Below are 17,718 nucleotides of genomic sequence, written 5' to 3' on the forward strand. Positions count from 1 at the left end.
TGTCTGATCCGGGGGGATCCGAACGTTGAGACCTCCCATGTTCTCCTGAGAGCTCTGCCGTGGCTCTCCCCATGCAGGAGGCATGATGCCGCAGGCGACAAGCCCCCTCCATGTATCTTTATGGGAGAGGTGGAAATGCAGCGTTCATGCATCCCCGCCTCTCCCATAGAGCTGAATGAAGGAGGCTGTCTGTTGACCTCTTGGTGAAGTTGACAATACAAACATTAGCTGAGGGCCCCGTACGGGAGATTGCGGGGGTCCAACCCGCTTTTTCCTGCAGATAGGGCATAAGTTGTCTATGCCTGCAGTGCATTTTAACAATTAGTGGACGGTAGGTCTCATCTCCCAGACCCTGGCGATCAAAACTTATGACATCTATATGACACATAAAAAGGTTTTTTTAAAATATTAGGTATTCTTTTAAAAACCATTGGTGGCTGCCTATTGCACCAGAAGGTATTAGCCTATTCAGCCATTCTGTGTAATAGGGCCCTAAGATGTAGCTGGGCTCCTGGCTTTCCAATACACTAGCCCAAAGCCCTGTATCTAAATCCATTGCCCAGTCTTCTTCAACCCAAGAACCCACTCCCCAGTTCCACCCCAGCTGGAGGTCTTCTATTTACTGGTGTATATTTTTTGCCTGTAACTTTTAGCTATTTACTTTATCCACAGTCGGTGTGTTTTGCTTTTACATAAGTCCCTTACTAAAGATCAGGCATAATCCTTGAGTAGCATAGCGTTCTAAGGTGACGTTTCATGGCTGAGTGCCCCTATTTTTACTTTGTTACATTTTGCTGCACCTTGAGTGAGCACCTTGTTGTAGCGGGGTCAGAAATGCACCAGAGCTCTTGATCTGAACCCACAGCCCAAATCCTCTTATAAGGACGGCTAAGAAGAGAGCCAGGAATTACTCAACACTTGTCCAATATTGCTGGATTATCTTGATACAAAATATTCATTCACACTAGGTCTCTTTGACACAAGGTAATTCGTCTCCCAGAGGGATACCTTATGTCCAGTTATGCTTTTATTATTTTCCCAACAACTTCAAAGCAGAAAGATTATTTCCTGCTGGTTCCTTCAGAAATCACCGTTAATCGCATTACACTCGGGAATTAGGTTGTCCATGATAAGGCCATTTGATCTAGCAGGGCAGCTGACGTGCTGTAGACAGAAGTGTATACAGAGGCAAGGTCAGGCTGTCCTCCATTTATACAGCTGTCATATGTGCCAACCGGGGGCATTGTCACTGAGGGGATATCTCAATTTATTCATTATTCTCAGAGTGTCTTCACATATTTAGGTTTTTTACTTGCAATTATCGAATACAAAGCCAGGAACAGATCCAAAATGGAGGCGATGTATGAGGGAAAAGGTGGGACCTCTTCTCCTGACTTTGCATTCATTAAAGGAGAAATCCGGCAAAAATAAACTTAAGTAGTTGATCGCAGGGGGTCCGACTGCTGGGTCCCGGCGCTCAGTGAGGAATGAGTGCTGCAGACAGCACGCGCTCCATTAATTTATATGGGAGAGCCGAAAAGACCCTTTCGGGCATCATCAGTGCTCTCATAGAAAGGAATGAAGGACGTGCTGTCTACCGGTAGGCGTCATGCGCTCCTCACTGAGAGAGACGTGGTCCTGTTTTGGAGATCGTGGGTGGTCCTAGCGATCGGACCCCCCCTGTGGATAGGAGATAAGTTTACTTTTGCATGAGTTCTCCTTTTGAGTTCTCCTTTGAAGGTTTACTCCACTGGCCAGCGTTCGGAACATTTCTGAACAATGTGTGCGTGCTGTGCTGTCAGGCCACACCCCCTCAATGCAAGTCTATGGGAGGGGCATCACGCCCCCTCCCATAGACTTGCATTGAGGGGGCATGGCCTGACGTCAGAAGGGGGCATGACTGACCCCCGCAGCATGCACTCAGCGTTCAGAGCTACCTGCTGTCAAAAGGGGGGCAGCAGTGAGATGAAATAAATGGCGCTCAGGAGCTGGGTTTACACCATACCCAGCAAGTGCCGGCTGCTTTCTGCAGCTGATACCAGCTAGTGATTAGTGTTGAGCGGCATAGGCCATATTCGAATTCGCGATATTTTGTGAATATATGGACGAATATTCGTCATATATTCGCTAAATTCGCATATTTGTAATATTTGCATTTTATTTTTGCATATGCGAAAATTTGCAAATGCAAACATTTGCATAAACGAAAATTCGCATATGTGAAAATTAGCATATACAAATTTGCACATATGCAAAAATTCGTACGCCAGTCTCACACAGTAGTATTGGAGCCTTCTTTACACCACACAAGCTGGAAGCAGAGAGGGGTGATCACTGTGATGTGTACTGTGAATAAAAAAAAAGAATATTCGTAATTGCGAATATATAGTGCTATATTCGCGAATTGGCGAATAAAATTTGCATTGCTAATATTCGCGAGCAACACTACTATTGATGACCAACATAAGAGATCACTCTGAAGCCGGTTATTCACCTGTTTAAATGGTGCGGCATTTACTCAGTTGTTGACACACATCCCATGTGTCTAAGGGTCGGATCAACACCCGGGGGAACCTAACAGTTGCCAGGCGAGTCCACGTCCTGTAATAGGCTTGTTACCTGCCATCAATCAGCTATCAATAGAACATCAATCTCATAGATCAATGTAAGTCTGCATTCACACTGCGGTTTGATCCTGCTGGTTGAGGGGAAAACCGTGCGCTCCTGTACCCCAGCCGGACCAGCGCCGAACTCCATTGACTTTAATGAGACGACCGAAGTCAAACAGTAACTCCAGTTGGCTCATTTTTGCCAGAAATGAGCCGACCGGAGTCACTATTTCACTCCGGTCGGCTCATTAAAGTAAATGGAGTTTGGCACCACTCCGGCTGGGGTACGGTAGCGCACGATTTTCCCCTCCCCCAGCCGTACGCTCCAACCGCAGTGTGAATGTAGCCTAATGTAGATGCAATCTAATGATCTTAATCCTTCCTGTACTTATTAGCTGCTGAATACTACAGAGGGAATTCTTTTATTTTTGGAATGCGCTCTGATGACATCACGAGCTCAGTTCTCTCTGCTGATGTTATTATAATAATAATAATGCTTTATTTATTGTTGTTCTTAGTGGGATTTGAACCCAAGTCCCCAGCTCTGCAAGGCAGCAGTGCTAACCACTGAGCCACCATGCTGCCCTTATCATACATCTGCTATGCATCTACTATGCATCTGCTATGCATGGTTGCTAAAATGGACAGAGATGTCAGCAGAGAGCACTATGCTCATGATGTCATCAGTGTTCCAAAAAGAAAGGAATTTCCTCTGTAGCATTCAGCAGCTAATAAGTACTAGAAGGATTAAGCTTTTTTAATAGAAGTAATTTACAAATATGTTTAACTTTCTGCCACCAGTTGATTTAAATGAAAAAAGGTTTTCACCGGAGTACTCCTTTAAGCTGTTGAACTTGCAAACAGTGTAACCACTTGGCTTATTGCATTATAAGACTTAGGGTGTATTCACGAATAGTGTTGAGCGGCATAGGCCATATTCGAATTCGCGAATATTCGCGAATATATGGACGAATATTCGTCTTATATTCGCGAATATTCGCATATTCGTTATATTCTCGTTTTATTTTCGCATATGCGAATATTCGCGTATGCGAAAATTAACATATGTGAATATTAGCATATGCAAGATTAACATACGTGAAAATTCGCATATGCGAAATTTAGCATATACGAATTTTCGCATATGCGAATTCTAGCACGCCAGTCTCACACAGTAGTATTACAGCCTTCTTTACACCACACAAGCTGGAAGCAGAGAGGGGTGATCACTGTGATGTGTACTGTGAAGAAAAAAAAAAAAAACGAATATTCGTAATTACGAATATATAGCGCTATATTCGCGAAATTCGCGAATTCGCGAATATGCGATATTCGCGAATAATATTCGAATTGCGAATATTCGCGAGCAACACTATTCACGAACAGTATTCTGCGCAGGTGCTGCAGATTTAATTGAATTCTTACATGGAAATCTGCAGCTTCAAATCCTGAGTATCAAATATGCGCAGGATACTGTACGTGCAAATATACCCTAAAGTTACCTTGAGTTTTTGAGCAAATTTCTGTGTCTGGACTCTTTTTTTCCCCACTGTACTATTCCTCATGCAGGGTGATCAACTCTAGACCCTATTGCTACCCAGAATAAGCCAACATACAAACGCCAAGCAGATGTCTTTGCTTAGACTCTAGCCAGGACCCCAGTGCTACAATGTAAATTTGCTAAGCACTGAGCCAAGATGCTGCACCCATGCTGATATCCCAACTAATAGCTCTTTTATAGTAAGGGTAAAGAATCCACACAAACAAGCAAATATCTAACAGATGAGCATGCCTGGCTAGAAGCCAGCACCCAGGGATCTCCATCATGTGGTATACACCTGCGTCTCAGAATGTTACATGAACAATTGGCAAAGTCCCAAGTTGTGCAGCATCTTCTCTTAGGGTAAGATGAGGAGTGTTAAGTAGGGCTTATACCGGTTGGGCCCCTCCCCTTGGGAATGTATTATCAGCGCAGCGCTGTCCCCACATCGGGGAACTAGTCCTATGTTTACCCGCCAGCATTGTTCGGCTCCCCCCAATTAAGGATCAGCCCAGCGGGGTACTACTCACAGATGTCAAGCACTGCCCTCCTCCTCTTTGTTGGGGGCCGTCGGGCGCTGGAACTCTATACTGTACACCATGGTCTCCAACCTGCAGACCTCCAAGATGTTGCAAAGCTACAACTCCCAGCATGCCCGGACAGCCAACGGCTGTGAGTAGTACCCCGCTGGGCTGATCCTTAATTGGGGAGCAGAACAGCGCTGGCGGGTCACATGATTTGGGGGGGGGGGTGAGAAAATACCGTTATATACTGTGGAACCGCCGTAAGTTAAAAAAATACCGTGATACACATATTTGGTCATACCGCCCAGCCCTAGTGTTAAGAATGGAAACCTGGGTTCATTTAGGCTTACTTGGCTTCATGGGCTCACAGTATTTGCTTTATTGTTGATATATCGCAATGGGGTGAACATTTTTTTTTGCGAATTGAGATATAGATATGGCCCCCCCATTGTGATTACCAGCTGGAGGCACCCTGGTTGGGAAACACTGCCTTAAAGGGATATTCCAGGCAAAACCTTTTTTTTATATATATATCAACTGGCTCCGGAAAGTTAAACAGATTTGTATATTACTTCTATTAAAAAATCTTAATCCTTCCAATAGTTATTAGCTTCTGAAGTTTTCTGTCTAACTGCTCAATTATGATGTCACGTCCCGGGAGCTGTGCATGATGGGAGAATATCCCTATAGGAACTGCACAGCTCCCGGGACGTGAGTCATCAGAGAGCAGTTAGACAGAAAACAACAACTCAACTTCAGAAGCTAATAACTATTGGAAGGATTAAGATTTTTTAATAGAAGTAATTTACAAATCTGTTTAACTTTCCGGAGCCAGTTGATATATAAAAAAAAAGTTTTGGCCTGGAAAACCCCTTTAAGTAATAATAGAGGTGCAGGGGAAACATAACCTTATGCTCACCATAGGTCTGCCACAGATCCCCTTCTCCTCTGTGCAGTCCCGGTATCTTTTCTGTGCTCCTGCCAAGCAGCTAGTTCCAGGACCTTTGCTGCTCAGACAATCATTGGCCGCTCTGGTGTCATGTGTCAGGTCAGTGACTGCCTGAGAAGGAAAGCCCTGTAAGTCACAGAAGACACCTGTTAGCATCAGTTTTTTTATGTTTCCTACGCACCCTGACGCAACATTAATGGGGGATAAGTGCCTTGGGTGGTGGGTTGGATGTGACATATGGGTGTGGACATGAAATGGGGGAGATGTGACATGGGGGAAGTTGTGACAAGGGAGATTGACATGAAGTGGGGGATGTAAAATGGAGGACGTGAAATGAGGGAATAGACGTGAAATGGGGTGATGTGGAATGTAGGAGATGTGAAATTGGAGGTGTGGACATGAAATGGGAGGATAGAAATGAAATGGGGGATGTGAAATGGGGGATGTGAAATGAGGGATGGACATGAAATGGAGGGATAGACGTGAAAATTGAAGGAATGTGAAATTGGGGAATAGAAATCAAATGGGGGAAATTGAACATGAAATTGGGGGATTTCACCATGTGTTCATTATATCGCAATCGCATATAGAAATTGCAATATTTACTGCTATAATCGCAATTGCACATTTTCCCCATATTGTTCAGCCCTGATGGTTACCTTTCCTTTTTTTTTTTTACTGAGCATGGGTTTTCCAAGTCTACTCCAGATGAAAGGTGCTCAAATATCTACAGAGCAAAAAAAACTTGGGTGGAGGTAATTTATTGCAACACCCATAAAATGTATAGGGTTGTGGTGGCACACCAAGGTACCTGGGAAACACTGGCATAGGTTCTGGCTAATAATGAACCCTAGAGGTCCAAGTTTTATTTAACAGTCTACAAATAACCTATTAGATCTTATAGATATGTATTTTGTGTATAATAACATCAAAGATTATGATAATGTTTAAAGTGGACATGCACATATTCTGTGTATATAAAGGAGGGTTCCTCAGACTAATTTCCTCCAGAGGGTCAAAGAAATGCCAGTCTGGTTTTGGGCACAGAAGTATGAGGGTATAACAGAAACTATCTGTGCCTATTAGCATTCCAGAAAATAGTTTCCTTTCTGGAGTAATTCGTTCAACCATCAGCGTGAACATTTCCAAGCTTATAAAGTTGTAATTTTATTGGTACTGTTTTTTTTTATTTGTGGACTTCCTTTCCATAACCTCAGCAGTTAGCAATATTTTCTATTGCTCCTATTCCGATATGGTATGTCTTGTTCTTTTAAATGCAAATCCAATGCGAAAAAAAGCCAATAATTGATGTGTGTCGATGATGACTGTGTGTACTTCTATCTCATTGCTTGCTGAGTACCCGGCGTTGCCCGGTTTTTACTTCCTAATCCTTGTTGGGGAGCAAAATCAACAAAAGGAGGAAGCTTTTGACTTCATATCCCGTCCTCATATATTGTTGTAATATTCCAACCCCATATCCTGACCTCCTATCCCGACCTCATATCCCAACTTCATATCCCAACCTCATATCCCGTCCTCATATGCCGTCCTCATATCCCATCCTCCTATCCTGTCCTCTTATCCAGTCCTCCTATCCCGACCTCATATCCCAACTTCATATCCCGACCTCATATCCCGACCTCATATCCCGTCCTCATATCTCGTCCTCATATCTCGACCTCATATCCCGTCCTCATATCCCGTCCTCAAATCGCGTCCTCATATCCCGTCCTCATATCTCGTCCTCATATCTCGACCTCATATCCCGTCCTCATATCCCGTCCTCAAATCCCGTCCTCATATCCTGTCCTCATATGCGTCCTTATGTCCCATTCTCATATCCTGTCCTCTGGTGGGATTGACTTGTGATGAAGATATTGTAAGCTGAAAATAGGGTTTTTGTTTCAAGTCCCATGCAAATATATGGGACTTCCAGTACCTTACTCCACAAGCTCCGTTCTGCATCTTCTGGTGAATATGGAAGTCGGCTTGCAAGCCACTCCCCATCTTACAAAGACACACCCACTGTTTAAGCCCCACCCCTTTAATTATCTACCCTTTTTGTGTATTGGTCTGGCTTGCAAATCACACCCAGTCCCACAAAGCCATGTCCCCTGCTATTTTCAGCTTACAATATCTTCATCACAAATCAGTCCCACCTGAGGACAGGATATGAAGACGTGACATGATGCCGGGATATGAGGACGGGATATGAGGTCGGGATGTGAGGGAAGCATATGAGGACGGGATATGAGGTTGGGATATGAGGAGGGGACATAAGGACAGGATATGAGGATGGGATATTAGAATGGGACATAAGGACAGGATATGAGGATGGGATATGAGGATGGGACATAAGGACAGGATATGAGGATGGGATATGAGGACGGGATATGAGGACAGGATATGAGGATGGGATATGAGGATGGGACATAAGGACAGGATATGAGGACAGGATATGAGGACGGGATATGAGGATGGGACATAAGGACAGGATATGAGGACAGGATATGAGGACGGGATATGAGGATGGGACATAAGGACAGGATATGAGGATGGGATATGAGGATGGGACATAAGGACAGGATATGAGGACAGGATATGAGGACGGGATATGAGGATGGGACATAAGGACAGGATATGAGGATGGGATATGAGGATGGGATATGAAGATGGGATATGAAGATGGGATATGAGGACAACATATGAGGTCGGAATATGACCACAGGATATGAGATTGGGATATGAGGTTGGGATATGAGGTTGGGATATGAGGATGGGATATGTGGATGGGATATAAAGTTGGGATAGGAGGTCGAGATATGAGAACGGATATGGGGACGGGATATGGGAACGGGATATGACAACAATATATGAGGACGGGATATGAAGTCAAAAGCTTCCTCCTTTGTTGATTTTCCTCCCCAACAAGGATTAAGAAGAAAAAAACAGGAAACGCCGGGTACTCAGCTAGTCTTGTTTTAAAAAACATTTGTGTAAATTAAAACAGATTATAACAAGTGAAAGTAATTCAACAAAATGGATAAAGAGGAAGATTAAAGTTATGTTTACTTATGTTGGCCACAACCTGATGACTAAGAGGTATTGTGACCTGCATGTATCTCCATTGAGAGTTTTATGGTGGAGCAGTATTTAATGCTTCAGTATTTGATATCTTGATTATATTATATTATATACATTTTATACCCTACTTTATTAGTCAATGCTTGGAGGTTGCTTGGTGGGAAGTATGGGAACTGTAAGATTCACCTCAGCCAGGAGTGAAAATGACATAAACCCATTGTACTGTAAAGGTTAACCTTGTTTTAATATTTTTTAAGAAGGAACCCCGAATGCTTTAAAATAATATGTAAGCATTTACTTACCTCTTCTATCCAGCATTGTTCCCTTTTCAGGCTTCTGTTGGCACCCCAGTCTTCCGTCATGTCATTGCTACAGCCAATTAGAGGCCTTGGCAGTCACAGGCTATACTGTTGGCATCAAAGCTAAGTTGTGATGCCCAAAGTATGGCTCTGACCACCGAGGCCGCTGATTAGTCGCATGACCCCTGCAGCTAATCAGTGGTCTCAGCAGTCACAGGCTATGCAATGAGTATCACCGTTCAGTGATGGGAGCCGTAATGCCCAGAGAAAGACCTGTGACCGCTGAGGCAGCTGATTGGCTGTAGCAGTCAGGTGACTACTGTTCCAAAAGAAAGCCCAGAGTGTCGACAGTAGCATGAATGGGCTAACACCACACTTATTTATTGTTTTAAAGCATTCAAGACTCCCCCTATGAAAGCAAAGTCAGCTTTAGATCAGGCTCAGAGCTTAATCCGCAGAGGGTTTCCCGCAGCGGAAATTTCACTTTGGAATTCCGCAATCAGAATTTCTCCAGCTAAAAATCCGCAAGTGGATTATGTTGCTTCACATAAAAGTCACTGAATAAACCACATGTAGATTGTTGTAGAAATTTCACTTGCATAACTTTCCATTTGCTACCAGCAGCTGCAAAAAGACCAGAGGGGACCAAGAAACTTAAATTATGTGATGGGAATTCTCCTTAAAGGGGTACTCTGGTGGAAAACTTTTTTCTTTTTCTTTTAAAGGGGTTGTGCGCTGCCCTGCTTTTCGGAGCTCCGCTTGCAGCGTCCGGAAGTTCATTACTCCGAACGCTGTGTGCGGGCATCCGGTGTTCGTGGCCGCCCCCTCGTGAGGTCACGCCCGGCCCCTCGTGACGTCACGCCCGCCCCCTCAACGAAAGTCTATGGGAAGGGGGCGCGACGTCACGAGGGACCGGGCATGACGTCACGAGGGGCCGGGCGTGACGTCACGAGGGGGCGGGCGTGACGTCACGAGGGGGCGGGCGTGATGTCACGAGGGGGCGGGCGTGACGTCACGAGGGGGTGGCCGCGAACACGGAAGCCCGCACACAGCGTTCGGAGTAATGAACTTCCGGACGCTTCGAGTGGAGCTCCGAAAGGCAGGGCAGCGCACAACCCCTTTAAATCAACTGGTGCCAGAAAGTTAAACAGATTTGTAAATTACTATTATTTAAAAATCTTAATCTTTTCTTAATCTTTGCTGTATACTCCACAGGAAGTTCATTTCTTTTTTAATTTATTTTCTGTCTGACACCTCTGTCCATGTCATGAACTGGCCTGAGCAGGAGCAAACTCCAAACTCCAAGATTACAAAAAGAGAGCTGATTTAAAAAAACAGCACCACACCTTGTGCCAAGATGTAAAACCACACACAACCTGAGGACAGGGGTGGTGCTGCTCTGCTTTTCTATTCCTCGATAAACCTTCTTGCCATCTTAGTTCTCTGTGTAGTTTGTTTAAATGGGCACTGTCATGAAAACAAAAAATTGATATGTTGTAGTACTTAAGTACTACAACATATCTCTAATATAGTTTAATTAAAAAAAGAGATTTTAAAACAGTTTAAAATCACTTTTAAATTCGGCCACTAGGGGTCGCCCTCCTAGTGGCCGAATGCATTCAGCAGTGACATCACTAATGAATTCCGACTCGTTGAAGCCTGGCAACGAGTCGAAATTCAATCACTGCTGTGCTCACTCCCGCCTGTCAATCAGACAGGCAGGAGCGAGCGCTTTGAAGGAAGAGGACGCGCGCAGGCTCGGGGACAAGGTAAAGTATTATGTTCACTGTATTATTTATATGTTCAAGTTTTATGTATACTGTTCACCTATACAGTATGCCTCCAGTTTCCCCACTACAACTCCCAGCATGCCCTGGGAGTTGTAGTGGGGAAGCCTGGAGGGACACTGAATAGGTAAATTGAGGGGGAGTGGGTTGAGCGGAGCGGCGGGGCCGGGGGGGGGGGGGTTAGGGGGTTGCGGGCTGCGCGGTGAGGGGGTACTCTGGGTGATCTAAGGGGGAGGGGGAGTGAGTTGAGCGGCGCAACGGGGCCGGGGGGGGGGGGGAGAGTTGCGGGCTGCTTGGCGGGGAGCGGTATGTGCTCCGGTGTTCACCTATACAGTATGCTTCCAGTTGTTTCCCCACTACAACTCCCAGCATGCCCTGACAGCCAATAGATGTCAGGGCAAGCTGGGAGTTGCAGTGGGGAAACAACTGGAAGCATACTGTATAGGTGAACTACGGGCGGAAGTTCCGGCCCCAGCAGGCATCAGTGATGTGGTGCCTGCTGGGGAAGTCTGCCTGGTAGTGAGCACACTGCCAGGCAGAAAAAAAGCATTTTTAATATGTAAAAAAAATAAAATTAAAGGCAGGGAGGGGGTTAGGGATAGATGGGTAATAGGCAGGGACAAAAAAAAAAAAAGTGATGGTGGGAGCTACCCTTTAAAGTTTAAACTTTACATGTGTTTAAATAGTTGGGTTATCGCTACATTTGATATTGTTTTCATGAATAAGAACAACAGGACTTCCAAATATTGTTCCTTCACAGCTGCCTTTATCTTCATTTTCCTGGTATCAGCAGATTTCCCTGCAAACCTAAACACCAGGCGCACATACACAAGCAGTACCAGGCCGCACAGCTGCCATAACAATAAACAGTACATGGATAGGTGCTACTAATCCTACCGACCCTTGTTTGTTCAACATGGAGGTAGCAAGACTGAGGGTGCAAAGGGCAAGCCTGAAAAACAATGGGGGGATCATATTGCATTTGCAAAGTAGAGATGTTTTCCAGTAACATAAATGTTTGGAAAGGTCTATAATGTAACCAAGACCTAGATTATTCCCATACGCAACAAATGTCTTCAAAAGAAACATATTCTACTAGGTGCTAAAGACCTAGAGGAGTTCTTCACATGTACTCTCCAAAATTATAATAATACCTTATGGTAAAAGACTAAGAAAATGTGTTGAAACTTTTGGATTTTGGCGAATAATGTAAATATTGTAAATGGAAAAGTAAACAAATACAAGCATCAATCCTTAACCCAGTTTCCCAACCAGGGCACCTCTAGCTACAACTTCTAGCCCTTGTCTGTCCAGGCATGCTGGGAGTTGTAGTTTTGCACCACTGGTCTTGTGTTTAATACATATGACTGAAGTTTTTTTTTTTTTAACAACCTATGCATGGAGCGATAGTGTCGGGGATGGATTAATTTGCGGCCTTAATCTGTGAGTGACTACCGCTGTACTAATTTCCAACGTAAGAAAATTCCCACCACGCCAGGTTGGTATGGGTCCTCTCCTCGGTACCCCAGGGAGTAATGTTTATTACAGGAAGTAAATTTGTTTTTTACAAACTGAGAAAAAGGGGAGGGTAAAAGGTAAAATTATGCATCGTTCTGTATGCTGATTGGTCATTTGAGCGTGGCGTAGCATAAATCATTATCTTGCAAGTCCTCTTAGCTTAAGATTTCAACATCTTTCCACAAAGTCCAACGTTTAGACGTCTTGTATCCATAGTCTCCATCTCAAGGCTCTAGTCTTAGCTACAGGCAAAGCGATAAGATGAAATGTTTTGCATTTAGCATTCTGATGTATCTGGGTTAAAGGGTAAGGGAACAGATATTTTTCCAATTTAATATTAATATATATATATTAGTCATTAGAAACATAAGGGTCATCCCTATCAATAGTACAACTGTATCTAAGAAACTATGTAATTTATCTTATTAGACAAAAATGCTTCTTTCTCCTGTTCTCAAGCTACTCCCCCGCATCCTCTCTATTTTAAGACTGCATTCCACTCTAAAAATCAGCTAAATTTTGTCTGCAAGACAAGCTCTGTGTCTGCAAGACAAGCCAATACAATCATTTGAACAAACTTTGCATAGATAGATATGTGGTGGCGGGGTGTGTGGTGCAGGGCAGATGCTGTTACCCTAGGGGAAGATGACATTAACCCCTTGTATATATGATGCCAGGGTGTGGTTTAGCCTAAAACAACCCGAAGGTATACCACTGGATCCTGGGCTGGCACGGGGGCAATAAAGACTCTGACACCAAGTTACGGACAAAGGTAGCTTTACTGAGGGTAGACAGTTGGTAAAGTCTATACAGTTCAGCCAGGGCCCACGTAGGTGACCAGTGATGCAGAGACCTTAAGGGCTTGCTGGGACTTGTAGTAGGACTGGACAATTGAATGCAGACCACACTGACTTGACTTGACTCATAAAGCTGTGACTTTAGCTTACTTGAATTGATGGTGGCTGCAGGACTGGACTTTGAGGTCTCCAACACTCTGGACACACACACTAGGCACGACTGCACTGGACCTCAGCTTAGCAGAAGAGTAGAGCTCAAAGGAAGAGAAGCTAGCTCCACCCAGGGCTTATATGGGGAGACTATCAGGGAACCCATAGGTCACTCTTGGGATCACCTGGCCACTGATACCTGCTGGGTAACAATCACATGGCATAACTCTTAAAGATACAACACATTTTCTAATACAATACACTGTGCAAGGGGCCCTGGGGACACTGAAGGAGGGTGCCTGATAGGGCAGCAAGGGTATGGGGTAACATCTCCCATACTGGGCCACCACAAACTCCCACTCTTAAATACAGTCGTCCTCAATGCCCAGTCCTGGAGGGCGGAGGACTGAAGTGGCCACTGGGGCCTTGTGACAGTTCCTGGGGCATTATACAAAATGTCCTTCACAGGTCTGGATTACGAAAAAAGATAAGGATGAGTCCATGCGGCATGGTGAATGTCCATACATTCTCTTTAAACATATGGGGTTAATTTGTAACTGCTTTCTGAAGACACTCAAGACAACAATATACATATCAATATACATAGATTCACGGATTGGGCTGGCGGAGGCTATTTACCCAATGCCTTTTACTGCTCTTGCCCCTCGGTTCTCAACTCTTCTCCCCAGAACTCAATATACGTTGTTACACTACACGACAGTGTTACCTTTACATTTATCAATTCTGTCACTCTACGTGCATTTTCTAGATATCAGGTGAACCTCTGGCCAGTAGAGTACCCTGTACACGTGGACAAGAGAGAAACATTAGTAACATAACTGTATATATTTAGAACTTGTGGACTGGGACAACAAATAATATTACAGTCCTTTCTTAACTTTTTTGCATATGTGTGGACTACTTTTACCATATGTGAACTGACTATGTGTAGTACATAACTTTACATTATGAATTAATCTTTGTACCTGGCGGGAAATTGTCCCAAACACTTTTTGGCGCAGACTTAAATCGCATCGGCATGCGTTTTTTGCAGACATAATTGGACACAGTTCAGACTAGGGGGGAGGACTTTTGGCATAAGGCACAACCCCGTTTCCTGTTCGTGAGGCCAAAAGTTGTTCTGGTTGGGTGTGTGGTGCATGGCAGATGTTGTCACCCTAGGTGCAGATGGCATTAACCCCTTAAATTCATGACGCCAGGGCTTGGTTTAGCCTAAAACACCTCAAGGTATACCGCTCGATCCTGGGCTAGGCACTGGGGCAATAACAACTCTGACACCAAGTTACGGACAACGGTAGCTTTACTGAAGGTAGACGTTAAAGTCTATTCAGTTCAGTCAGGGCCCAAGGAGGTGACAGGTGATGCAGAGACCTTAAGGGCTTGTTGGGACTTGTAGTGGGACTGGACAATTGAATGCAGACCACGCTGACTTCACAGATGACGACAGGGACTGACTTGACTTATTGGGGGAGATTTATCAAAACCTGTGCAAAGTAAAAGTTTCCCAGTTGCCCATAGCAACCAGTCAGATTGCGTCTTTCATTTTGCAAAGGCCTTGTTAAAAATGAAAAAAGCGAGCTGATTGGTTGCTATGGGCAACTGGGCTACTTTTCCTCTGGACAGATTTTGATAAATCTCCCCCATAAAGCTGTGACTTTAGCTTACTTGAATTGATTGACTGGACCTCAGCAGAAGAGCAGAGCTCAAAGAGAGAAGCTCAACCCAGGGCTTATATGGGGGAGACTAGCAGGGAGCCCATATCACTCTTGGGAACACCTGGTCACTGGTACCTCCTGGGTAACAATCACATGATATAACTCTTATAGCTCTTAAGATACAACACATTTTATCATACAATACACTGCAGAACATATGTACGGGGGGGACAGGTGCAAGGCTCCCTGGGGACACTGAAGGAGGCTGCCTGACGGGGCCGCAAGGGTACGGGGTAACATCTCCCGTACTGGGCCACCACAGATAGTAAAAGTGAATATAATATTATTAGACAAAAATGCTTCTTTCTCCTGTTTTTAGAGAATATCTGCATAGAGACTTATCCCCCATACGCAGGATAGGGCATTAGTGTCTGATCGCTGGGGGTCTGAACGATTGGACCCCCTATGATCTCCTGTATGGGGCCCTGGCTCTACTGCAGCTCTGCCTTGCAGGAGGTGTGTCGGCTGCAATATGACACGCCCCCTCCATGTATTTCTATTCGAGAGGCGGAGATGCAGCATTCATGCATCCCCGCCTCTCCCATAGAGCTGTATGGAGGGAGCGCATTAGCCTCACAGAGCTACGGTAATGCCGGTTCCCCTTACGGGAGATCACGGGGGTCTCAGCAGTCGGACCCCCCCCCCCCCGCGATCAGACACTTATCCCTATCCTGTGGATAGGGGATAAGTGTCCATGGCTGCAGTACTCCTTTAAACTTCTTACCTCTCCTGTGTGACAATATTCCACTCTAAAAATCAGCACAGCTTTGTCCTCTGTCTGCAAGTCAAGCCTATACAAATTCTATGGCAAGGGAGGAGGGAGCTTCACCCACCAGCTTTGGGAGAACTGTAAATTATAGATGAAGCCTGCAGAGCAGAAATCTGCTGAAAAAAAACATACAAATTTTTTAATGGTCAGAAATAGTGCTGCTACTCCAGCAGCTTATCCTGAAAAGTCACCTGAAATGAAAGTTACGCTTTAAGTGTATGCAGCAGTACAATACAGTTTTGGCTACAGGATCCCAACAGGGTCAACCTCCACACCTTGGGTAAAATGTGGGTTGTATAAGCATCACATGACCAACTCTGGCTATATCAGGAGCATAAAGAAAATTTTACACTATAATGATTGCGAGTGCCACAGTGTGTGAATGTAAAATACCACATACAGTATTAATAACACATGAAAACAAAGCAAAAGTGTAGCAGTAACAGCTGCAGAGCAGTAAGACAGTAGTAATCAGAATGTTATGCCTATTACTATGCTTACCATACAAAAATGCCACAATATCAATGGGAAGGGCATATCGTCGACTGCTCATTCTCCGCAAATTCCTAAAATGACACATTAAGGCAGTGTTTCCCAACCAGGGCGCCTCCAGCTGTTGCAAAACTACATCTCCCAGCATGCTCGGACAGCCGAAGGCTGTCCGGGCATGATGGGAGTTGTAGTTTTGCAACAGCAGGAGGCACCCTGGTTCGGAAACACTGCATTAGGGGATGCATTTTAAAATGTCAGACAACCATGACTCTTAATAGGCTATTAAATAGACTAGTAAATTCAAGTAACTCTATAAGGCTGTGCTTACAAAGGCTGTCTGGGCATGCTGGGTGTTGTAGTTTTGCAACAGATGGTGACATACTGGTTGGGAAACAGATATTTATATGGCCATGGATTTTACTTTTGGCGATTCCAAATGGTGAAATCCAAAGCAAACCCCATAGCAAATCCACAGCATAATTGACATGCTGATGCACTTTTTATATGTTATGAATGAGGAAAATTCAAGTAATATGCTTCTTTACAAATCTTCATTATATAACAAAGAAAAGGGCAGCTAAAAATTCCACCACTAGGGGTCCTCACTCCTACCAGGACACCAATGAGTCCATCAGCAGAGCCATGCTTATCCATGAGTCGTGGACAAGAGATGGCTCATGGACAGAGCTGTATGAGTGCACGCACCCCTACCCTCTCTGGGTAGTTAGGATGCGCAGCACAGGAGTCCGAGGGGCAACCCTGCCAGCACAAACCTCAATACCTCAATAACCTTCTCTCTTAGATGGCAAAGAAGGAGCTCACTAGGTGCAACACTTTACCCCCTCCCCCAACCGGGTAGTGACGATGCGCAGCCCGCCAACACTACCACCATTAGTTCCACCTATAATAGGCCCTATCTATCTAGTCTATCTAATATTTATCTGTTGATCTATCTATATATCTTATGTATTAAGGGAAAAAGATATATCCGCACTCACCACCTGGTTCGACTTCAAGGGTTCCTTCATGGGAGCGTCCACGGGATCAGAGCAGAGATAACGCTGTGTGCGCTCAGATGCGATAACCGGCTATTTCGCGCACATCCGCTTCATCCGGCCTCAGTTAGGTTATCGCCTCTGAGCGCACACAGCGTTATCTCTGCTCTGATCCCGTGGACGCTCCCACATAGGAACCCTTGAAGTCGAACCCGGTGGTGAGTGCAGATATATCTTTTTCCCTTAATACACATGATATTATTAGCTATCTTCTCCATTTATCCTAGCACCGCCACCCGGCTAGTTCCCAACTGATTGGCTCAGCTGAGTCTGTTACCTTGCTGGACAGCTATACCGTCAGACTCCTACTTATATGTCTGGGGCAGTCCTCACCTTTTCTACCCACACGTATCTATCTATATATCTATCTATCTATCTATCTCACATCTATCTATTTATCTGTCTCATA

At 44.6% G+C, this 17,718-nt stretch overlaps 1 long non-coding RNA gene across 2 annotated transcripts in view; it reads left to right on the top strand.

The window, feature by feature from the left end:
* The window catches only part of LOC130291354 (uncharacterized), an 88,881-nt gene that overhangs the window by 40,144 nt on the left and 31,019 nt on the right, over positions 1-17,718 (top strand). The window contains exon 1 of one of the 2 annotated variants that reach the window (XR_008847901.1): positions 10,748-10,774. The exons of the other annotated variant lie outside the window; for it this stretch is intronic. This is a non-coding gene — a long non-coding RNA (uncharacterized LOC130291354). Of the gene's footprint in view, positions 1-10,747; positions 10,775-17,718 lie in introns of those variants that run through there. 2 annotated transcript variants of the gene reach the window in all.

The sequence above is a fragment of the Hyla sarda genome, chromosome 9 (genome assembly GCF_029499605.1).
Source record: "Hyla sarda isolate aHylSar1 chromosome 9, aHylSar1.hap1, whole genome shotgun sequence".
Classification (NCBI taxonomy): domain Eukaryota; kingdom Metazoa; phylum Chordata; class Amphibia; order Anura; family Hylidae; genus Hyla; species Hyla sarda.